The following is a 24,252-nucleotide window of genomic DNA, read 5'->3' as shown; positions in this document are numbered from 1 at the left end:
CAAAGGAGAGTCCTGAAGGAACCATTTATATGGAGATCTTTTCGTGGGGCTGTTCAGGAGCTTGGATGTGGTCCACAGCTAACAGGGCTATTTCTGTTCCAACCAGAAGACGCCTATCTCTGGCTTCTAACCAGCTATAATGGTTAAATACACCCACTTCAAAAAAAGAAAAGAAAGAAAATCTAGTAAAGAAAGAAACAAAGGGGAGGGAGGGGCATCCTCCTCCTGTAGCCCCATGGTATCCTGAAGCAACACAGCTGGATGGGACTTCTCCTCTTAGCCCATCCAGATGTCTGGAGTTGTGGGATCTTGATTCTCACACTGGAGAAATCCATGGACAGGTAAGAGATGAGCAGTGGTCTCTATGGCCCATATTAGAAATCTGCTACACACACACTTCCAAACTGGACTTGCAGATGTATCTACGAGCCTGGTGATGCTTCCCAGGGGGATCCCGTCACGAATAGGGTCTCCGTTCCTTTCCCTCTTACACTCCTCCTCCCTACTTGCCCACCTGAGTTAGCACAGTGTAGGATGAACCCTGGGTCTTAGTTTTCTTCTTGTGTAAAATGGGGATAATAACAGCTACCTAGGAAGGTCCTTGTGAGGATTAAATGAAGTAATCCCCATAAAACACCTAGAAGGTGCCCACCAAAAAGGAGATGCCCTGTGGTGCTGAACACGTTTCCTCCTTTCCACAAAGACTTTCCATGGTAAACATGAGTCACTGAGAGTTTAAGGGAAGAAATTCCCATTCTAGATCCTCCCCTTCTGTGTGTACTCTTACCCAAAATTGATGAGCCTGCAAACCCCCCTGACATCAGAGTCATACTGAGAAGGTGGCGACTGAGCTAAGTCTTAAAGAATAAGTACCTCATTAAGCATTGCTTGAGAAAAGAAAGGAGGAGAGACGTTTCTAGGAAGAAGGAGCCCCACAACGAAAGGTAAGAAAGCATGGAAATACAAGGCAGACAATTAGATCCACCTCTGATTTATCTTGTAACAGTAAAAATGTCAGGGTGCCTTTAGTCCAGCCATCAATAAGGGCAGGTCGACCTAATGATTAACTAATTGATAACAAAGGGTTCTTAAGTGCTATGTCCTCATTAGAAGCCTTTGTGATGTTGATTGAGCTAAGTAGGATCTTTGAAACTATTTAGCTTGGCTGAAACCATGGTTCCGCCTGGATTTTCATGGACAGCACCTGAAGGGCTTCTCCCAGGAATGACGTGACTGGCTGGGCTGAACCACCCAGTGACTGAATGGAGGCTCTGGGGAACTTGCACCCCAGAGAGCAGCCAAAAGGCTGTGAAGCCTTGTATTTTGTGGCAGCCTAAGATTTTCCAGGAGTCCCTGAATGATGCAAAAAACTAATGAGCTTGGCTGATAGCCAGAAGTTGGAAAGTGCCTCGGAAGAAAGGCCTGGTCATCTACCCCCAGAAAAAACAGCTATTGAAAACCCTACGGGGCACAGTTCTACTCTGACACACGTGAGGTCGCCAAGACTCAGAGCTGACTTGCTGGCAACTGGTAGATGTTTTATCATCTTTAAGTGAAAACTTTTTTTCCCCTTCCCTTTTGTTATTTGTTATTAGTTCTGACATTTTCCCAAACAACCCCAAAGCACCAAAGGTGTGGGATGGCTCATCCCCGTTCTTCTCCTAAGTCACAGCACTTTTTATCCATCACTGGTTAACCTTCTGCTGAGCACATTGCTACCAACTTTTCCTTCTAACACCAAGGCTATAGATAAGTGCTACTCAAATTTCCACCTGCATATGATGCATCAGGGCACTTCGTTAAAATGCAGATTCTGTTTGGGAGGTCTGGGCTGGAGACCACAGTTCTGCATTTCTAACATGCTCCAGGTGACACTGATGCTGCTGGTCCATGGACCACACCTTGGGTAGAAAGGCTATAGACTGGGAGGGCAACTACTCCTGCCTACTCATTATAATAAAATCCCCTTTGCAAGAGTACCACAGAACTCAGAGAACTCATTAATTGACGAGATTTTGTTTCCAGGGAGCTAAAAGGATCTCTTGCATTGGTATAGCCACTTAGCATTTACAGAGCTCTTTCCTGTCTGTCTTCTCATTTCTCTTCCACTCACCCTGTGAGGTAGTTCAAGGAGGTACGGTTCTTCTCATTTTTCAAAGGAGCCTCAGGGAGGTCCCCATTTTCCACGTAACCCAGGTCAGTGCATCAGTGAAGAGCTGACTTGTCTCTCCAAGACAGTTGTTGCCACAGTTCACAGCTCACAGCTCTGGGGCCACTGACCTGCCACAGAGGGAGGAGGCGATAGAGAGCCTCACAGCAGGAAAGCACCCTCCTATGCCTGTCAGTGGTGGGATCATCCTGCCGTGGCTACACTCCGTATTTTATCTTTTTTAGGGCACTTGCCACATTCGTCCTTATTTTAAAATAGCCTACGATGCTCATGTACTTTCAATGCTACAGCTTGCATATCTCTTCTTTCACCTTCACAACAGCAAGGTCAGATTTGTTGTTCTCCCTTTAAAAAAAAAAAAATCAGTTGCTGTGGAGCCGATTCAGACTCACGGAGACCCCATCAGTGTCAGAGTAGAACTGTGCTCCACAGGGTTTTCGGTGGCTGATTTTTCTCAAGTAGATCTTCAGGCCTTCCTTCCAAGGTGCCTCTGGGGGGATTCGAACCTCCAACCTCTTGATTAGCTGTATTAACCATTAGCACTAGACAGGGACTACCTTCTCTACTTTTTCTATTTTACAGTTGAGGAAATAAAAGCTTAAAGAAGTTAAGTAACTTGCTCAAAATCACACAGCTAGTAAGTAAGTTACATGACAGTATTAGAGTCAAGGGCATTGGGCACCCAAGCCTGCATTCCTATCAAAAAACCCAAACCCATTGCGGTCGAGTAGATTCCGACCCATAGCAACCCTATAGGACGTAGCAGAACTGCCCCATAGGGTTTCCCAAGAGCCAATGGTGGATTCAAACTGCCTACCTTTTGGTTAGCAGCCAAACAATAAACCACTGGGCCACCAGTGGCCCATTTATACATCTCTTAAATGTTTTACTTATGCTCTTTATCTTTACATTCCCCACATCACTTAACAAAGTGCCTGGATGTTCTCGAAACATCTGTTGTGTTCTAGAACTATCTGCTGAATAGAATTAAATTCAATCTCACTGAATGTTGTTTTGTAATACCTTACATATCAATAGCTTATTGCCTCCTGGAGTAACTTAAACAGAGAAACACAGCATTTCGTACTCTAAATAAAGTTAGTACAACTTCATGCCTTGTGAAATTGCTGTAGAGAAAATGTTATAAATGGAAGTACAGTTATAAACAGGGCAGCTAAGGCATGACACTTAGTTGTTTCTGTTTTATACTTTCTGCTGGGTAAAAGATCCAATCTGTGCATAAGTCATTTTACTTTTTTTAAATGTTGTTCTTAGCAATAATAACTATAGATAATAATAATAATAATAACTATTCTTTTTCTAGCACCTATTATTTGTCCAGACACTGCATTAGATATACATTGTTTCACTTAATCTTTACAAAAAGCCTAGAATAGTCGGTATCATTATCTTTAAAACTCTTTGCCATTGAGTTCATTCTGACTCATAGTAACCCTAGAGCTAAGAGAAATGATCCTTAGCAAGCTTAAGTAATGGCTCAAATCATACACCTAGGAACAGAGTTTCCATAGTTCCTCAGACTTTGTCTCTGTGTTTTTACCATACTGTCTTTCAAGTAAGGATGCAAAGTTAGTTTAAAAAATGAGATTACATTAACTAACATGAGCACTTTTGGAGCTATCTACAATATTTAGACTGTTTTCTCATGCTTACGACTTTGTATTCTCCTCTCCACACTGAGCCAACCCATCCTCAGGCCCAACCCTTAAAACAGGCATACCTATCTATGTACGGAAACCTGGTGGCTTAGTGGTTAAGAGCTACAGCTGCTAACCAAAAAGTTGGCAGTTCGAATCCACCAGGCGCTCTTTGGAAGCCCTATAGGGTCCTATGAGTTGCTATAGGGTCACTATGAGTCGGAGTCAACTAGGCGGCAATGGGTTTGGTTTTAGCTTTTCTTTTAAAATCTAGGTATAGGGCAGTGATGGTTCAGTGGTAGAATTCTCCCCTTCCATGTGAGAGACCCAGGTTTGATTTCCAGCTACTGTACCTCATGTGCAGCCACCACCTGTCTGTCAGTGGAGCCTTGTTTGTTGCTGTGATGCTGAACAGGTTTCAGCAGAGCTTCCAGACTAAGACGGACTAGGAAGAAAGGCCTGGTGATCCAATTCCAAAAATCAGCCAGTGAAACCTCTGTGGATCACACGGTCTACTCCCGCAGTCCATGGAGTCCCCACGATATTCAGGGCTGACTCAACGGCGACTAACAGCAACAACATGGCTAGGTTATGGAAGGATAAGCTGAAGCCCAGAGAAGGACTATCATTTACCAAAGGCCACCCAAATTCAGCCACAAAAGAAACAATTTTACTCGGAGCTTCTGTTCCCCATGACAGCCCCCTCCTCCACGTACATACGTACATACGTATTTAACACTAGTGTATCTTTCCATCTCTGGTTAGGCCAGATTCCATTGCTTTTGGACAAAGTCCACACGAGACTTAGGGTGAGTGAAAAGAGCGGTACAGAGTCATTCAGAGAAAACGACCAAGGCAGGAATACATTTCTGAGCATGAAAATATTAACATTTCCGAGTTAGTTTCATAAAAATCAGCACACAAACACCCCACTCAGAGTCTCGTTCGTTCAACTTAAATATTTGTCAAAGACTGAAATACAGCATCTAAAGTGAGTTTTGCCCTGATTTTACAAGTGGTGAAAGGGCAAAGAAAAAAGATCACAGAAACTATGCTCATGTCTGGTTCAAATCGGCAGTGATTTCCTTTTTATAGGATTGATCGTCAGCAAATGACTTCCCCTGAGTTCTTGGCTTAGTTTCAGGCATGAAAAGCAGGATAAAAATATTGAGGAAGGTCCTTCAGTTCAGTGGCTCATTGGTCTTCGGTTTGTTGGTATCTGCCTCGGATATGGAAACAGTCATTGTCTGAAAACAGACAGCTAGAAATGATTGTTTCAGCTTGGTAAGGAGAATATAAGGAACCAAGGCAGGGGCCTGCTGTGATTGCCAATAGTTACCGTATACTAATACCTATATATACCTACTGCCGTCGAGTAGATTCCAGCTCACGGCAACCCCGTGTGCTACACAGTAGAACCCTTCACAGTGTTTTCTTGGCTGGAATCTTTATGGAAGCAGATAGCCAGGTCTTTCTTCTGCAGAGCAGTCAGCTGGATTTGAACTGCCAACCTTTAGGTTAGTATTTGAGCTCAAACCCTTTGTGCCACTCAGGAACCTGTCTTATACTACCTGGGGGAAATAGAGAAGGAAGACAGTAGTGAAGGAAGACATCCCTTTATTTTCACCACCTGATATAGTGCTTTGTGGTTTGTTGGCACCAAAAGAGTATTTGTTGACCAGATTGAAGAAGGAAGGGAGGAAGAAGGGAAGCTCTTCCTGCTCATAGGAGAGGGACAAGCCAAGAAGTGGAGCCACATGAGCAAAGAGGCAGGGGCAGGAAAGGAAACAGCCCAACCTAGAATGGGCTCTAGAAGCAGCTCTTTCTCTGAATATAAGGTGCAGGGGGCAATGACAGATACAGCTGGAGAAGTTGCAGGAGCTGGACCGGAGCATGTCCCACGCCGAGCTAAAGAACTTCATCAGTCATTATCCTCTAGGTGACAATATGGGGTCACTGAACAGTTTTAAGGAAGAAAGTGATGCCTTAGGAACTGAGTTTTAGAAACAGCATTCTGGCTGCAGCAGCGGAAGGGGGATTGAGATCGATCGGGGCCAGGAGTGGAGGATAGGGGACTACAGTCATGCCAACCAGCAGTGAGGAGCCTGGAGGAGCCAAGGGGCCTTGCAGATGGAGAGTGGTGAGTGCTTTCACCGCAGGACAGGAGAACCTGACGTTGTGGTGCCTGCAAAATAAGGGGGGGGGGGAATCAAATATGACTCCAGATTTCTTGTTTAGCGGGGACACAGGAGAAGCAGATTAAAAAATTCCAGTTAGGAACATGAAGACTAACTACTTCTGTTGCTATTCTATTTCCCTTTCATTTCATTTGGACAAGGGAGGCAGCCCTAGTTCAATAACTCTTTTCTTTTTCACCTTATTGGTCATTCACTGAAGTCGGTGGGGTGGGGGGAGCTGAGGAGGAGGGCCGAGGGCGAGGGATATTAGTAAACACAGAGCGAAAGCCCTGGAATGGTTGTTAAACAGAGAGCAGGGCTGAATCAGGCTGAGAACACCTGCCCTGTTTATGGAGGGCTGGCTCCCTAGCATTTCCCCGGGGTTTGGCCACTCACCCCACGAGCTGCTTTCAAAGCCAATGAGATGGAGAAACACAAAGAGCAAAAAAGCCTGCAACACCCCTGACAGTTTTAGGGGGTTCAAGGTCTTGCTTGAGGGACAGTTCTTCCAGCTTAACCTTTAGAATTTGGTTTTTTTTTTTACAGGGATTTATTTTTGTGTTGGGGTGAGGGTGGGGGGGTCTTTATTTTTAAAGTTTCAAAATGGCAGCAACTGGCCGTTAACATTTCAAAACGATGGTGATCTCTTTTCTTCCCCCGGTGGCCTCTCTCCCTTGGCTTCCTGTGCATCTTGGACTCCGGGAAAGACCCTTGCTCCCGATGACCAGGAGAAGGAGAGAGCAAATGCCACACATGCGAGTCTGCGTCTCCACAGAGACTGTCCTCTCATTCCTGGGGGCTCGTTCGCATTCTTGAAGCCCCTGGCTCCCTTCCCAACACTCCCCCGTCTCACAAAGAAAGAATTTGCTTTCTCCCCCCCTTCCTCCAAGGTCTCTCCTTCGTCTCTCCCTGTCTCCCTGTCTTCTCTGTCTCTGTCTCCCTCTCTTCTCTCTCTGTCTGTCTCTCTTCAAATTTCAAAGCAGCCCCTTGAATGACTGACTATTCAGGCCGGGCAGAATGAGGCCTCTCTCGGGCTCAGGCTGCAGTCAAAGCCGCACTCACTTCTAAAGGGGCTGCGGGCGGGTCTACCCGGGCGGCGCGGGCGGCGGCGGCAGTGGCGGCGGGCGGCCCTGCGCCCCGACCGGCCATCTGTATGCAAATCTCCGCAGACCCAGCAAACTTGCATCAGCCTGGCCGGCCCGGCGGCTGTGCGCTCAGCAATTATCAGTGCACATCGGGTCTTTGTGCCCGCGGCCGGGCTTTGTGGGTGCCGAGGCTGCCCAGCACCTGCACCTCGGAGGTGGCAGATGGCAGGACTTGGCAGCAATATGGAAGTTTGCCTGAATGTGGCCGAGCCACAAATGGACATCTTTTATTTCTTCCTGGGGGTGGGGAGCTGAAGAGAGGGGATTAGTGTTGGATTACCATCCATTCATGTACTCGGCAAATGTTTATTGAGTGCCTACTATGTGACCCCGAATTAGCAGCCCATGAAGGAGCCTCAGAAAGGAAGGAAATGATATGAGTGTTTTACTAGAAGAAAGAAAAGATTCTGGGAAGGGACGATTTACATTCAAAATTGCTACATGTCCAACTGGCAAGACTGCATTTGGAAAGGTTTCTCTTTTCACTCTTGGGGGCTGTAGATATGGGTGGCTCTTAGGCTCCTCTCCACCCAGCACCCACGAAGCTGCACCCCTGCTCAGCTCCGGGTGCACGCACGCTTGTGAAGGCTGCAATAGTGCTGCAGCCAGAATGTTTCCTTCCTATGTCCTGAACCTCCGCAGAGGCGGAACTCTGCCAAGGGCTTCAGGTGAAGACAGAAAAGTGCTGTTTGTCAGTCTGCCCATGGGTAGAAAATTATTTGGGTCCGCTATGGAGCCAGGAAGTATTGGTCACCATTCTACGCAGGAAGGTGTTTTGTTAAATCCTCTTTCTTCAGAATCCTAGGAGGCTTTACACATTTTCAAACATACACCATAAACTTTGGAGTCCCTGGGTGGTGAAAACAGATAAGGTGCTCAATTGTTAATGGGAAAGATGGACATTTGAGTTCTCCCAGAGGCACCTTGGAAGAAAGGCCTGGTGATCTACTTTCAAAAAGTCAACCATTGAAAATCCTATGGATCACAGTTCTACCCTGATTACACATGGGGCCACCATGAGTCAGAATCAACTCCACGGCAACTGGTTTTACCATAAGCCTTATTTTACTGAATTCTCTCAGCCATTCTGCAAGCTGTTTTCTCTGTTTTACAGAAGAGAAAACTGATTCAGAGAGGTTAAGTGAAGACTCAGATCTAATAGTGAGTTGGAGGGGAAGTCTCCTGGCTGCCTGCGTTAAGCTTTTTTGGATAGCAGAGCAGACTTCTCCTTCAAAGCTAGGTAGTCTCTGCTTAATATGACCATTTCAATACCAGGATATTTTGAGAAAACAATTTGCCAGGGACAAAAAATCCTTTCGTGTTTCCAAATAATGTACATGTCTGACATTGTCGCTCCAGGCCTGAAACTCAATTCATCCTTGACCCTCTAACCATCTCTTACCCCCACCCCATCCCTGGTCCTCACCCATCTCTCATCCTCTCATTGGTTTTGAGCTCCTTGCTTAATTTTATTTGCCTCGAGCTACCTCCTGTTGAAGTCGAGTGCTTTGGAGCCATACTTACAAAACTCCTGCTCTAATTTATGGAATGAGTTGTGTAAGAACACAGATGAAAATCCCCTAGGGAGATGGCTACAGTTGCCTACATTTCCATTCCATGAGAACAGTAAGTCACGTTCCCTGCTGGTTAATGAAAACAGAAAAACAAGGTAAACCCAGCCTCTAACGGATGAAGTAAAGTAAATGAGAGTCGGGGATGGGCAAGACGGAGGACTGAGCTTTAGATCAGCCACAGAGGGAGGAAAGGATTTGGGCAAGAGCAGGGGAAGAACCCCTATTACATGTTTTTCTTCATAATAACAAATGCTGTTTATACAGTTTAATGGTGCGCCATCAAAACATCCAGTGTGGTGGTTGGTGCTGGGGACTTTCTGCCATCAGGTGAGAGTTGCAGGCTCCTGGGCACAAAACTAAACCTGTGAACAGGGTCCTTGCCTGCCCAACACTACGATCTGCAAACAGCTCCCTGCCCCACATGCTAGGGTTGGGGCTGTAGTTATTGTCCTGGGTTCTAGAAGGTGCCTGGAGGTCTGCAAAACTACCCTCCTGCATACTTCTTAAGGGAAGAAGGATCTAGGGCACATTTCAATTTAACACATTTGTGTTATGCAGGGAGACCATTTTAAACAGGGTGAGTAATATGGACAAAGGCTCAGAAATGGAAAAATACAGAGGTGCGCAGGGAATGGTGGGCTGCCTAATCTAATAAAGTATAAAGTTAGCGATAAAAAAAAGTACTATGAGATGAAGTCATTAAAAGTAGGTCATGTGTGTCTCAATCATTGGACTAGAGAGGTGGGGTTTGGCTTTGGTCAATGGCAAGCCCTGCGGGGTTATGGACAAGAGATAGGGCATGCTCAGGTCTGTATCTTAGATAACTCAGGCAGTAGTGACTTGGATGTATTAGAATGGAGGAATGAATAACGGCAGAGATGTTGGCGAGGCAAATGGAGGTGGCTTTTTAAGATAAATGGAGGTTTCTTCCTTGATGTAGGATGAGATAGATTGGAAAAGGATAAAGAGGAAAAGCATTTTGTTTCCTGGGTTCAGCATCCTTATCTGTAAATTTGGGATACTGTTACCTGTCCCACAGAATTACTGTAATTAAAAGAGAAAAGTGTGTAAAAGTGTCTAGTACAGTCCTGGCACAGAGTAGAAACTTAAATATCTATTTGATAAATGGAAGAATCAGTGGGTGAATGGAAGGATAGATGGACAGTTGAATGGATGGAGGGAGGAAGGGAAGAAGGGAGAGACCAGTAGATACTGATTGAGTCCATTCTTCTAGATCCTGTACAAATCTGCCAAGGAGCCTCCCAGGACCTCCACTTGTATGTTCTTATGTGACTCCTTTTGCTATTTCCCCAATAACAAGATGATTTCTTCTTCTCTTAAGCTGCTGTGGAGGACAGGCCCCTACACATTTCAGTGGCCATTTACTCATTCAACTCTGTCTCACTTCATCTTACCTCTAACAATGGTTTCTTTCAGTGACACCACCTCCTTTCTCAAAAATAGGCTCTCTGGCCATCTAAGATACTCCACTGGTCTCGCCCCATCGGGAGCAAGGGAGAATGAAGAAAACTAAAGACAAAAGGGACAGATTAGTCCAAAGGGCTAATGGACCACAACGACCGCAGCCTCCACCAGACTGAGTCCAGCACAACTAGATGGTGCCCAGCTACCACCACTGACTGTTCTGACAAGGATCACAATAGAAGGTGCCAGACAGAGCTGGATAAAAATGTAGAACAAAATTCTAACTCACAAGAAAATACCAGACTTACTGGCCTGACATGAATTTGAGAAATCCCAAGAAAACGGCCCTCAGACACCCTTTTAGCTCAGTAATTAAGTCACTCCTGAGGCTCACCCTTCAGCCAAAGACTAGACAGGCCCATAAAGCAAAATGAGACCAAAGGGGCACACCAGCCAAGAGGCAAGGACTAGAAGTCAGGAGGGGACAGGAAAGCTGGTGATAGGGAACCCAAGATAGAGAAGGGAGAGTGTTGACATGTCATGAGGTTGGTAACCAGTGTCACAAAACAATATGTGTACTGTTTAATGAGAAGCTAGTTTGTTCTGTAAACCTTCATCTAAAGTTCAATTATTAAAAAAAAAAAAGAAAATAGGCTCTTGACTAACATTAGCATTTTAGGTTTTCAGAAGTGGCAAATGTTACTGAATACAGAATTTTCAAGATGATTTTATTTCAGTGCAAGGCCTGACCCCACTCTCAATCTGTAACTTGGAGCAAATGTACATAGTCTTTCAGGAACTCAGCTCCCTTTCCTGAAAATGGGTGTCTACATCACAGCTGGAGGAAGAAGACATGTAGGACATCTCAAGTTCCTCAGGGAGGGACACATTAGAGAATTGCAAATGGAGCCATTGGAAGAGAGTGATCCCCACCGCACAGCCAAGTAGCCTTGAGAGCCATGGTCATCTCTTCCCATCAGCCCCTGACAAGAAGTGTAGAGGCCTCATGGAGCTTAGTTAGGGCTTCTATGACCAGCTAGGAGCCCACATTCACCTGGCTCAATGCCCATATCCTATTGTTGTTGTTGCCCATATCTCACAGGGCTACAAAACCCCAGAACAGAGCAGATCCTTTGGAGGCGCCAGTTAACCAGTTGCCGTGGAGTCAATTCCAACTCATGGCAACCCATGTGTGTCAGAGTAGAAATGTGCTCGGTAGGGTTTTCAATGAATGATTTTTTTACAAGTAGATTGCCAGGCCTTTCTTCTGAGGCATCTCTGGATGGACTCAAACGTCCAATCTTTCTGTTAGCAGTCAAGCACATTAGCCATTTGTGCAACCCAGGGACTCCTTGAAGCTACAGAGGGCTCAGATATCCTTACGGAGGAGAAAGCAGCCTTCTCTCAGAGATGTCGCCAGAGCCCATGTGTCTATGAAAGTAAATCATTTTTTTGAGATCAGAGTTCCCTTCCTCTTCCCAAGTCTTGGCTGGGTCTGAGAATTTTATAACGGGATGTAACAGAGCATACAAATAAGCATAAAAGAATTCTATCTCACGTCCTAGAATAGCCCTTGCGTATTTTGTTGAGACTATTTTTTGATTTTGGTTTTGAAAACTTTCTCTGGAAAGGTCCTCTGACTCAGTCTTCAACTAGAAACTTAACCTAGATGAGATGATTGGGTCCAATCTCCCTTATAGTACAGGAAGATCACCCCTTTTCCTGACTTCTAGCCTCCTGAATCCTGGCAGCGAGGGGGAGATCCCTGCCTCCCAGACCCTCTGCTTCTCTAGTGAAACAATTCTAAATAGTAAGAAGGTCTTCCTCAGGTTGAGACCCTGCCTCACAAATTAGACCTATCCAGTACTCCATGTCCCTCATGCCCACCTAACCAAGAGGTCTTCTGATCCCAGAGAGCTTTCTGTCTTCTGAATTTCCTGATGTAAAACTCATTTAGACTCCATCCTGGGTATCTTGCACTGTTAACTGGCTTTCCATGTTCATATGTATCTTCTTCTCTCATCTAGACTTTGGACTCCTAAGGGAAAGGTGTGTATATTATTCCTCTCTACCCTAGTACAGTGCCTGCACATAGGAGATGCTTATTTATTCTTTCAACATTCACTGAATTTCTACTATGTGTCACATATTGGGGATACAAAGATGAATAAAGCACTATCACTTTCTTCAAGAAGCTCAGTCTAGCCCCCAAAATATTTATTGACTGAGTGCTTTTAACTTGAGGCTCATTTAGGCTTAAAAGAAAAATCGACAAGACTACATTCCCCTGGGACACTTTCAGTTGCTTGGAATGGTGACAGAAAAAAAGAGAGGTGCAATCCCCTGCCACGTTTACTGAGTTGCTCCAAGACCACAAACAGACTTCACTGCAAGATGACAGTGTGTTGGCAGGTGCCTGGTGGCAAGAGAGAGTCTGGAGATGATATTGTGAAGACCAAAGGCCTATTTGTCTTTCAAAGTAAACCTCAATTTATGTCTTTAGGGGCTTTAATTCTGTTCATGAGGATAGAACCCAGGATTGCCTTAGTAGAGATAGAAGGACCAAGCTTTAAATCTCTGGGCAGGTCACTTACCCTCTCTGAGCCTCAGTTTCCTGGTTTTAACCCATTGCTGTCAAGTCAATTCTAACTCGTAGTGACCCTATAGGACAGAGTAGAACTACTCCATAGGGTTTCCAAGAAGCAGCTGGTGGATTTGAACTGTCAACTTCTTGGTTAGCAGCCAAGCTTTTCCCCACCGAGGCACCAGCAGTTCTCCTGATTTTAGGAGGTGAATAAAACACCTACCTCTGAAGGGTTGCTGTGAGGATTTAATGAGTTAATGTGTGCCTGGTACAGAACTCATCACACAGGAGCTATCATTAGCCTCATTGGCTGAACCTACGATCAAGGAAACACTTGGAATTGAAAAGGCAGCTCTGTTTCCGATGAAGACTCAGCTGTCTGCAGTGGGTATGGCCTTGGGGGCATGCTGAAGGCCTAGACTTGAGGCAGGGAGATTGTGCTGTGCCCTGTGAAGCCCTCAAGAATCTCAGCTTAGCTTGTTGCCCTGGAAGCATGGGCCCAGCCATTTCACATCAAGTTCTGATAGCCAGTCCACATTCATGTTCTTCCAAAGCAAAGTAGCACCCTTTGTTTGACCAGGAAATTTCCCTCTGATTACAAACAGTCTATGTGTTTAGAGCATTTGGTGCCTTATATAGAGACAAAACAGGCTCTGGGAACCTAGGAACAGCGAGACTAGGGCTCCTTTGAAATCCAGTCTATCTCTACTCCCCACAGTAGGGAAGGCAGTGGCCTCAGAGAGCCTGGCCCATCCCTCATCATTTTTCCTTTCTTCTGAGTAAGTCCAGGGGGCACTATGACAGAGCAAACACTTCAGAGGCAAGAGCCATGGGTCACACACAGCAAGAGAAAAAGAAAGAAGGACCACATTGTGCAATGTGATTCCTGACCAGATGTCATTTTTTAAAAAATAGAAAGCTCATGGGATGTGTGCTTTGTGATGTGTGTGGGGTGTGTGTGTGTGTAGAAGGAGAGAGAATGGAACTGGGAACCAGAAGGCTGGAGTTCTGGGTTCAGATCTCCTAGGAACCAGCCATGATGCCTTGGGTCAGTCTATTAATCTCTCTGGGCCACATCTGAAAACATAAGAGCTTAGACAAGGTAGTGTCTATAATTCTATTATTGTATACACATAAACTCATACAGATGCATGGATGTGAACATATCTAATCAATGTAACTCTATGTACATACGTACTTAATCATCTATCCAGTTGCTCAATCTGAAATCTCATGCTTTCTGGCATGGTTGAGCCATGAATGCTTCCCAGCATTCCTTATAAGAGTTTATCATATCTACTGTGTAGAAATTGTTAAATAGGAACCTAAACTGTTATGTAAACCTTCACGGAAAACACAATGAAATATTATTTAAAAATAAAAGCTTACCATATCTCAAAAAAAAAAAAAATCTGAAAGGTAAAGGAAGAAGAACAGGGAGGAGGAAGAAAGGAAACAATTGTAGAGCACACACACACAAGGCAGCAGGTCTTGGATTCAGAAATTTCATATATGCTACTTCATCTAATCCTCACAGCAACCTTAAAGATAGGTTGGCATTATTTTCTTTATATAGATAAATAAATTTTATGCCCAAGGTCACACAGCTGGTAAGTGGTAGAACAGGGATTCAATCCTAGGTGTAGCTGGATCTAAGGTTTAGGCCCTCATGACTCCTTCTGCAGGAAGCAGGATGGCTTTACAAGTAGGAATCACACTGGTGGTGCCACTTCAGGGAAATGAGAAAGACCCTTCCAGCCTAGAAACATCTCTCCACTCAGGGCACAACTCAAAGTCCACCAATAGGAAGAGTCTCTTCCCACCCCCGCAACCCCCCCACCCCCATTGAAGTACCAATCCCCCAGCACAGGAAATAGTCCTTTAAAATCAAAGGTACTTAGGCTAAGTTCGAAAAAAAGTCTGGCTAAAGCAACCTTCCCTTTTCTTCATAGAACTTAATTTAATTGAAGGCTTGTTTTTTAGAAGAGATGAGTTGATGGCCAGCCAAAAAAGAAGTGATGGAAGAATGGGCCAGGAGCACCAGGAGAAGACAGGAAGAACTAAACAAACAAACAAAACATGTAGGTAGTCTCTAACACTAATGTGCGCTCACTTTGAAACTTCTTAGAGAGCCTTATTGTTATTAGTTGCTATCAAGTCAGAACTAAGATTATCCGAAGTACCAGCATGCCAACAACTGACTGGATGAACCTAGCACTAGTCCCTTCACCCCTTCAGGCCTAAGTTCTCCCCTAAATTCAAGAAATATTTGTTGAGTCCACACTATGTGATAGGCACAATGATAGGTGCCGGGGATAAAATAGTAAAAAGGGCCTTGTCCTCAAGTGTCACATAGTCTAGTGGGGGCAACAGAGATGTAAACAAACAATTCCAATTCATTCCCAACAACATTCTAAGTAGCCGTTAGATCAGGAGGTACCTTAGTTCGTCCTGTTGGTTATCGACTTTCATTGCACCCATGGACAGTCCACATCTAATCGGAATCCCACATGAAAGAAAGTGGCATTACACAGCTGTGAGAGGCAAGGCAGGGAAAGCAGAGGGAACTGTTGGATCACAAAATAGACAATAAGCCCACAGTGTCCAGGATATATTGTCTTCCTCCCCTTCTACTGAAACAATTCACTCTGGCCAGTGAGGCCTCCAAGAACACCGGTCCTGGAAACTCTTTCTTCAGCCCTGCCCTCAAGTCTTCATTTCCCACTTCACCCTCCCTAGACACACCTCTATTTGGCCTGACTTCATTGCCATACGATCCAGCTCCTGCCCCATTCCCACCACACACAGTGACAACCACTTGAAAGGACACATGCTTTATTTTAACTCAACCCTGAGCCACATGCTTTGGCCACACCCTGTGTTTCATCCTGCTCTGGACTCTCCTGCCGCCAACTTCACTACCTGTTATTCCAACTCCAGCATCCCTCACCCCTGGGATAGAGCATTGCCTTTGGTCATCTTGACCTTTTGCCATTCTGTCCCACTTCCCAGCTCCATGCAGGCTGCTGTAGATAATCCCCCTAGGGATCAGATCGCCCCCAAATCCTCCTATTCCAAGACTCCCACTTAGGTCTTCCTGTCCTCTTAGGCAATCATAGCAAACATGTATATAGCATTGAGCTGTGCCAGGCACTGTTTTAACAACTTTGCCAGCATTAACTCATTTAGACTTCACAATAATCCCGCAAGAGAGGTACTATAATTATTCATATTTTACAAATGAGAAAACTGAGCCACAGAGAGGTTAAGTAACTCGACCAAGGCGGCACAACCAGTAAGTGGCAGAACAGAGGTTCAGCCCCAAGCAGCTGGGCCCCATACTATTAACTGCTACCATCTGTAGCTTCTCCGAACTTAGGCACTCACCACCACAGCACACCTGGCTGGCCGCTCACGCACACACACACGCATTCCTACCCACACTTATCCACCCGTGCATAACACACACACTCGCATACATGACACACTCACTCACACCCCATGCACACATCCACACAAAATACGACACACCCTCTCACACCCACAGCACATACCCACACAAAATACAACACCCACACACAATACCCAGACAACACACTCACTCATACCCCAGGTACCCACCCACCCAAAGTACAGTACTCACACACAGGCACACCCACAACACATACACACACACAAAATACAACACGCAACATGCACACTCACACACATAGTCACACGCACACTCTAAACACCCACACACCACACCCATATGCACACTTAGAATGCCTGCAATCTTATCTTTCTACCTCTCCAAATGCTACCTAGTTTTGAAGGCCTAATTTGTTTAGTTTCTTCAAGAAATATTTCCCAACCACCCCACCCAACAGCACTTTCTTTCACTCTCCTGCACCTTGCACTTAATCCCTGTGTATGCCACCCCAAATGCACTGTTAGTTCTTTGTGGGAGCATCAGCCTTACTCATCTTGGAATCAACTCACAGTACCAAGCAGAGCCAGTTGCAGGTACATGTCCCCATAAAACTCATTTATCACTCAGAAAAGGTGATAGTATTTACATCAGGCACTTTGCTTTCATTCCTACACTGACTGGTTCCCCAAACACAAACAACCAAAGGATTTTAGTGGTGTCTTTTACTCAGTTCCTCAAAAGACTGTGTTCTGTAGACACGTTATCAATTTTATACATATACTTCTTTCTGATCAATAACAAGCATCTTTGGGCCATTTTTAATCACTTAGAAAGATGGTTTGCCGTTTTGTTGTGAGTTAGCAGTAAGCAAACAGAGACCAAATTCAAAGACCCCACCTCCTAACTTTTGAGTTTTACAATCCCACTTTAAGTTGAGTAGTACTGAGCCTGCTTTAAAGCAAGCAAGGCAGAGGACCGGCCTCTTGGATTTGAACCCCTTCTGTGGGAGACCCCACTACTGAGCTTTCTTGGCAGAGTCCTGGTATGGTCTGCCTAGGGCTGCTGACTCCTAAGTAAAAGGATTGATTCCCTTCCTTAGGAAACTCCTTAGGCACCCAATTGATCTTATTGCTAGGAAACATTCCTAATCATGGAATGGCAGAAAAATTCCATGGAGAGGCAGGCCAAAGGCCACCAAATTCGCTCTCCAGCAGGACTCTAAGAGACTGAGGTCTGAAAACATGGCTAACTTGCCAACATTTGAAAAATTCTAGCAAAGCAAGTTTCTGACTTCCGTAAATAACCCTTTGTTGATGAACAACCTTGCTCCTGGAGTCTTCTCACTGATGACTTACCTAAATCCTTGGTGCTACAATTTCATTCCTTTCCTGCCTAATCTGTTCTCAGCCTGCAAAGACAAAGAATGACTTTCCGCTGAATGAGACCCATTCATGTCCTCCAACACTGTGATTAAACGACCCCTTGGGCCAGTCTTTTTTAGGTTAAATGATCCTCATTCATTGAACTTTTCCTCTTTCGACCTATATTCCTGCCCTTATATCAATTTCCCAGCTCCTTTCTGGACTTTTTAGGTGAAGAATGCAAAAGAAATGTTTCCCCTTGTTTAGGGTCTTAGAACATCTATCTCTTTTCATTTCACCCGGGGAAGTTAGGCATATACCAGGCCCTCTTTGTAGGAAAGAAGTTCATTTTCTTAATTTGGCTTCACTACACTTAATTCAGGGTATGTCCTAAGCCTCAGAAGAAGCTCTGTCATTGATTTTAAGTATCTTTGAGAGTTATGCTAGGATAATGCATTCAGTTCTAGAAACCCCAGGTAAAGAGATTGCTAATGATTATCCACATAATTCCTATACTTAAGACATAGGCATTCAGAAGCTGTCACAATAAAGGGGGGGTTAAGCTATTTTCTATTTCTAATTAATCTATTAAATACCCTCTTCCCGTCTCCATCTTTCTCCCCCACTTCCACAGATACATGTATGTACGTCGAGTGGTCTTCAATTAATTCACGCACTTTGAGACATCATTCTAGGTTCTCTCTTCCAGGTATAATTTACTGTAATCACCTCGGAATATGAAAGTCATTTTCTGAAGCCAGGGAGTAGGCAGACACTCATTTGCATCCCACATTTCAAGCCCGAAATTACTCCCTGGTTCCCCAGAGGTCAGGTGAGAGCAGTGGTTGTCATTTTGCTTCTGTTACATGCATGGCTCTTTCAGCACACTGGGGGCATCTGATCCTACCTGGCTTCCCAGGCCCTGGGATTGTTGAAAACGCCCCTGGCTTGGCTACCATCTGATCAATAAAAACTGGTAGTGCATCACTAAGATGGACACCAGGATGGTGAAAAGGAAACAAAATAGCTGAAGAACACAGGCTGTTTCACCTGGAGAAGAGAACACTCGGGGAGGCACGAAAACTGACTTCACATGCCTGAGGGCTGTCATGCGGAAGACGGATTAGTCTTACACTGTGTGGTCTCCGGGGGAAGGACAAGAAGCAGTGAATGGAAGCCACAGAGAAAAAGTTTCCAGCATGATGCAGCACAGACTTTCAAAGTTGCTGGAAAATGCATGCAGAGCTCTCTGCTGGGTCTCTTCTAGGTGTCAGGTGTTGCACTGGTCACTTGACTTATAATCTCATTGAACCTCACAATAGCGCAGTAAGGTCAATGTGAATACCTGCATTTCATAGCTTAAGAAACTGATGGTCAGGGTGGTGAAGGGCCTTGTTCACAGTGTAAGGTCGCCCAGTAAGAGGTAGGGCCAAGATCTGAAACCAGCTGTTAGGAGGAGGTCGTGGGCCCCCCTACGGGAGGTATTCAAGAAATTAATGGGGGTGCTGAAGATGGGATTCAGCAAGGCACAAGGACCTAATGACTTCCAGGGACATTTTCTACCCCAAGAGTCTGTCACTCAGGTGCCACCAACTACAGATCACCAGCAAGGAAGTGCATAGGACTTTTTTTTTTTTTAATTGAAATCATAATAATAGCATCTACATGTGAAGTATCCAGGTCTCTACAATGTGCTGGCAATATGGTAGACAAAAACATTGCCTCCAGTCCTTTAATTCTCACATAATGCCACCAGGTAATTCAAATAAACACACTTGACTCAAAAAGGCCAAGTGGCTTGTAAGGCCACATAGCCAGGCACTAGCAGAACGCACCCAAATCTACTAGAATTCTGGTCCCCTCACTGCCTTCCTAAGCAGATGTTTACACTCTGGGAGGTCCAGCTCCACCACTTCCAGTTGTGTGACCTTCGGGGAGTTACTTAACCTCTCTGTGCCTTAACTTCCTCATCTGCAAAATGGTGATAATAATAATAATAGCACTACTTCTTAGCATTGTTGTAAGGACTAAGTTAAGCATTTAGATCCTTGCCTGGCACATGGTAAGTGCCATATATGTGTTAGTTACTATAATTTATAGGTAGGTAGATTTCAGCTGTTCTGAAGTAACTCTGAAGAGTGTGTTGAGTAAGGCTCCCTGACTCCCTGGTCTGTTCACCAGGGCTAAACAGCACATGCCCCATTTCTGTTAGAGATGGACCCAAAGGCCACAGTCCCTCTGACACTCGACACGCTTCCTCTGCAACCCTGTGCCTTGCAAAATGTCTCTGCTGGGGCTTCCTTGAAGCTTGGCTGCCTGCCCAAAATGCGTGTTTTCATGAGCAGCTGGCAGGCACTGTGGAGGACACCTGGGGCCAGAAGAAGCAGCTCTGGTCCCTGCTGAACCCCTCCCTGAAACAAAAAGACAACTCACGCATCCTCAGCGAAGGGGCACCTGTTGGTATGGAAGAGTGCAAGGCCTTACCTCCTTCGTGCTAAGCCAGAGAGGCAGATCAGCTGCCCAGTTCAGTTGAGATACCTTCTCAGCAGAAGGAAATGATGAGTTAAAAATAGATGAATGTGCCCATTAAAAATCCTAAGCAAGCACTGAGCATCTATCTGTTTTTACCCACTCCTGAATGGACTTGGCAGTGGGGTGGGATAAAGATTCAAGCATAGATTCCCAGGGTTGGAAGGAAGAAGCAAATATTTATGGAGCCTGTTATGTGCTAGGCATTCTACATGCGTTGTCTCATGGATTCAGATAGCTAAGTCACTCTTTCCAGGTCACACAGATGATAAATGGAGGGGCCGGAATTTGTATCCGGACCTGTTCATCTTCAAAATCTACCCGCATCTCATAACAAAAGGTGTAGAGGTCATCCACTATACTGAGTTCTCCCACAAATTCTCCTTTTGAACAAGGGACCTATTTGGGGAAGCCAAAGTCTATTTTTACCCATAGTGTTGTTATTATTAGCTGCTGTCAAGTGGGCCACTAACTTATGGCGACTCCATTCACATCGGAACGAAAGGCTGCCTGGTCCTGCATCATCCTCATGATGGGTTGTGGATCAGATCGTTGTGATCCATAGGGTTTTCACTGGCTGATCTTCAGAAGTAGATTGTCAGGCCTTTCTTCCTAGATTATCTTCACTCTGGAAGCTCCACCGAAACCTATTCAGCACCATAGCAACATGTAAGCCTTCGTTGACAGACAGGTAGTGGCTACGCATGAGGTACATTGGCTAGGAATCGAACCTGGCTCTTGTGATCATGCAACTGCCTGCACCCGCTGTCACGTGTGCCGCTGTTAATCCAGGAGAATGTGGGCCCAGGTCAGCACCTTTGCACAGTTTGCAGACTTCAGGAGAAGGCTGAGAGCCACCAGCTGTTGTGAAGACTTGTGGCTCCACCTGCTATTTCCTGGGTGCCACCAGCTGACTCTCCAAAGCAAGCACAGCTTCAGCTTGGCCCACAGCAGCAAACAGCTGTGCCGGGAAAAGGCACCACTGCAATCCCTGTGCTCAGGAACAGAAAGCAGGGCCTGCTCTGTAATCCACCGCTCTGCAGAAACTAATTCTTCATTACTGAGTGAAGAAATGCCTCTCAGGGCTCCCTTTTCCTCCTTACAAACAAAATAAAACAAATCCTTCCTATGGATTTCATTTGCCATTTAATGCAACCTAATGATTTCCAACTGAAACCATATTTGTATTTGTATTGACTTATTAATAGCACATCCATTTTCCACACAATAAAGCCTGAACATGAACTGATGACTTTGACCAAAATGCATTAGATAGCATTAAAGATTAAATCGACACCGTTTCTATGAATAATATTTAATGTCTATTTGTCAGTCTATTGAAAATTGATCTCTGGGTATTTCTAGCTGGGTTTCCAGGAGTACATTTTAACATATTATGAGTAATGACTATGCATTAGGACAGGGAATGGTTTCCAAGTGATTAGAAGAGCTTGTTACAACTTTAGTATATTCTGGCTAATTTGCCCAAATTGTTCCAATGTTATCGCCAAATCGAAGCACCATGAGGATCAAGCTGAAACACGTGCCTGATTCAAAAAAGCAATTCAGAGATGGCTTAAAAGGAAAATGAGAAACGTATTCATTTTTCCTCCCTCTGGGCACACTGGTCATACTTGTCCACTATGATAATTATTGACCTTTGCCCTTTTTCCTTGTACTTTGGCAGAGAGAGCTTTACACCAGCCATCGGAAGGGAGTTCCTTCTGGTACCGTCTCAAGTGAAAGGGTGGCCTGGGGTGGAGTCCTCCTTTCTGTGAGTCTCAGCTCTGTCTACCCAAAAAAGGAAACACTGGGTCAGATGACCTTGAGATCCCTGAAAGCTCTGACATTCCCTAACTTTGTGATTTCACTACGTATAAATTCCAAGAGGGTAAAGAGGGTGTTGTATTTGACCTTGAGTTCCCAGGGTCTGGGCAGGCCCCGACACCCAAGAAAAGTCTGCAGAAAGGCCAATCCAACATTGGGCCAAGTATAGAAGTATAGAAGTCAGCTCTCCTGGTGGACATAGCTTCAATAGACCAATAATAATAATATTGTCAATAATAATTACAATGATAATAATAACTATTACTAAGTATTGAGCACCTACCGTAGGCAGGCAAGGTGCCAGGTATGTTAGACACATTACCTCTAACTGTCTCAATGATCCTTCAAAGAACTTATTATCATTGCATTTGTTGTTGTTGTTAGGTGTCATCAAATAGGTTCCAGCTCATAGCAACACTACGTACAGCAGAACGAAACACCCCCTAGTCAGGCGCCATCACCACAATCATCGATATGCTCAAGCTCATTGTTGCAGCCACTGTGTCAATCCATCTCCTTGAGAGTCTTCCTCTTTTTCTCTGACCCTCCACTTTACCAAGCACAATGTCCTTCTCTAGGGACTGGTCCCTCTTGATAACATGTCCAAAGTATGTGAGACGTAGTCTTGCCATCCTTGCTTGGAAGGAGCATCCTGGTTGTACTTCGTCCAAGACAGATTTGTTCGTTCTTTCAGCAGTCCGTGGTATATTCAATATTCTTCGCCAACACCACAGTTCAAAGGAGTCAAGTCTTCTCCGGTCTTCCTTATTCATTGTCCAGCGTTTGCATGCATATGAGGATACTGGAAACACCACGGCTTGGGTCAGGCGCACCTTAGTCTTCAAGGTGACATCTTTGGTCTTTTGCAGCAAATTTGTGCAATGCAATATGTCATTTGATTTCTTGACTGCTGCTTCCATGGATGTTGATTGTGGATGTAAGTAAACTGAAATCTTTGACAACTTAAATCTTTTCTCCATTTATCATTGCATATGTGTTATTAATTAATAAGGATTTTATTAATTAATAAGGAAGACCAAAGAAGAATTGATGCCTTTGAATTATGGTGTCGGCAAAGAATATTGACTATACCATGGACTGCCAGAAGAATGAACAAATCCGTCTTGGAAGAAGTACAACCAGAATACTCCTTAGAAGTGAAACTTCATCTTATATACTTTGGACATGTTATCAGGAGGGACCAGTCCCTGGAGAAGGACAACATGCTTGGTAAAGTGGAGGGTCAGGGAAAAAGAGGAAGACCCTCAATGAGATGGACTGGCACAGTGGCTGCAACAATGGGCTCAAGCATAGCAAAGATTTTGAGGATGGCGCAGGAGCAAGCCGTGTTTCGTTCTGTTGTACATAGAGTCGCTGTGAGTCAGAACCAATTCCAGGGCACCTAATAACAAAATACATTATTACATGACTTCTGTCATCTGTGATAATTAACACTGTCCCCAAGATCTTTATTAGATAGTATAATGCTTTCACATGGCTCTTTTTTTGATCCATGCTGTAAAGCTGTTAGGCAAAAAGGTTTTCACATCCATTTGGGGGCCCAGACAAGGGAAAGGACTGCTCTCTTCCACCCTAGTCCCTTCTTTGTCTCTTTCTTTCCTTCCTTCTCTCCCTCTTTTCCTCCCTTTCTCTCATGTTCTCTATCTCCCTTCATCCCTCCTATAGTTTCCCAGCAACCCTCTCCAGCCCTGCTCCTATTCTCCCTCACCTTCTCCGCTGTTGCGGCAGTGAGGAGGAGAAAGAGTCTTCAGAAGTTCCCAGTCTAACAGGAAAGGTAGGCCTAAAAACCTATAGTTTCAAAACAGTGTGATAAGAGCCAGGCAGAGGTCCACACGGGATGGACACTGTGGAAGGAGGCAGCAGTCTCCTGGAGGTCCTGGAGGGCTCAACCCCTGAGCTGAGTGAGTCAGGTAAAAAGAGAAGGGCAGAAAGGAGGTGTTTGGTCTTCGGAATAGCTTGAGCCTGAGCAGAGCCACAGGGGTATGAAACTCTTTGGGGTGCTCTGGGAATGCGGATACAAGGGGGAGGAGCAGGCCTAGGCTGGAGGGGAACCCCAAGCCAGGTCATAAAAACCAATATCGACTCATAGTGACCCTATAGGACAGAGTAGAACTGCCGCACAAGGTTTCCAAGGAGCGGCTGGTGGACTCAAACTGTCTTCCTTTTGGTTAGCAGTTGTAGCTCTTAATCACTGCACCACCACTCCAGGTCATGGGGACCTGAAATGCCAGGCCAAAGGGATTTAGGTTATGCGATGGGCAACGAAGAGCCATGGGCAGATGAACATGGGGCATTTGAAATGTTATGAACAGATCTTTTGGGCATAGCCTTAAAAAGCCAGCTAGTGGGTGTGGAACACATGTATCTTC

This window comes from Loxodonta africana, chromosome 12, assembly GCF_030014295.1.
Source record: "Loxodonta africana isolate mLoxAfr1 chromosome 12, mLoxAfr1.hap2, whole genome shotgun sequence".
Classification (NCBI taxonomy): domain Eukaryota; kingdom Metazoa; phylum Chordata; class Mammalia; order Proboscidea; family Elephantidae; genus Loxodonta; species Loxodonta africana.
The sequence above is the reverse complement of the archived record's forward strand: the minus strand, read 5'-3'. Positions refer to the sequence as shown.